Genomic DNA, 1,503 nt, shown 5'->3' with positions numbered 1-1,503 from the left:
ATTCAATTAGAACGTGGGAAAATGCTCAGTGATATTGGTCACAAAATATGTTAAAATTAGAACCCAATCAGATGTCACCTAATTAAAATGAAAAGTCAAAAGAAAAAAGGAAAAATAAGTACTAGGAGGGTGGAAAATAACAGGGACTCTCCTGCATTGTTGGTGGGTGTATAAACTTGCAAACATGTTGGAAAATGATTTAGCAAATTGTTTGTTGTTGTTGATGTTCTTGTTTGGTTTGGTTTGGTTTGTCAATTTTTATCATTTTATTATTTTTTAAAATGTTTACTTACTTGTTTATTTATTTATTCATTTATTTTGAGAGAGAGAGAGACAGAGACAGAGAGAGGAGAGAATCCCAAGCAGGCTGTACAATGAGAGAGTGGAGGCCTATGAGGGTCTTGAGATCACCCACCGTGAGATCATGACCTAAGCCCAAATCAAAAGACAGATGCTCAATGGACTGAGCAACGCAGTACCCCTACAGTTTTAAAAAATAAAATTAATAATATATGCACCATAAGAAATATTACTCTGACATATTTAAAGTAATAAAAACCTGTGTCCAAATATGACTTTACAAAAATGTTTATAACAGCTTCAATCATAGTCATAAATATTGGAAACAACTCAAACATCTGTCAAGAAGAGAATGGTTACAGAAAATTGTGCTTTTTTCGTAAAATGGAATACTTACCAGCAATAACGAAATAATGTATTGGTAAACAGACATGAACATGGATATCAAATGCATTTTCTTGAACAAATGAACTAGGACACAAATATATAGATAAGGTTCCATCTGCATGAAATGCTAGAACACATGCAATATGCTTCAGGATAAACTCAGGAACAATCATTGCCTTGGGTAGGTGAAAGGATTAGCTGGGACAGAGGGTATGGGAATTTTCCAGATTGAAAGAAGTGTTCTGTAACTTGATTGGGCTGTAGTAACATGTATAGAGTTATCTAACTCATCCATCCAAAACACTAAAAAACTGTGTATTTTAGGTTATGTAAATTACACCTCAACAAAATGATTACATTGGATTCAGTTTACTTAGACTCAATTTGAGGTGGACACAAAATTTTTGGTGGGTTCCAAGTGCCATAGAAAGATCCTATTTTTCAATGTGTCAGGTTTTTTTTTTTCCATTTAGTTCATATATTTAAATCCGAGTGTTATTTTACTGTATTGTCTATTTTACCTTGCCAAGTGCTAATGATAAGAAGGGAAATAGTAGTTGAGAGAGAGGAGACTAGATCGAAAAGAGGGAGGAAGATGACAAGTGTGAGCCATCTATGGGAGATATATTTGTTTAGGTAGTTTACACTGGTTCTTTTTGGTTTTGGAGGTGGGACTTTTTTTTTTTTTTTTTAGAAAAAGAGTGGGAGAAGAGCAAAGGGAGAGAGAGAGAGATAATCTTTCCAATTAAGAAAAAATGTTTATTTATTCATTTTGAGAGAGTGCACACGAGTGAGCAAGGGAGAGGAAGAGAAAGA

The sequence above is a fragment of the Hyaena hyaena genome, unplaced genomic scaffold (assembly GCF_003009895.1).
Source record: "Hyaena hyaena isolate Hyena2069 unplaced genomic scaffold, ASM300989v1 scaffold_979, whole genome shotgun sequence".
NCBI lineage: Eukaryota > Metazoa > Chordata > Mammalia > Carnivora > Hyaenidae > Hyaena > Hyaena hyaena.
This window is presented reverse-complemented; position numbering follows the sequence as displayed.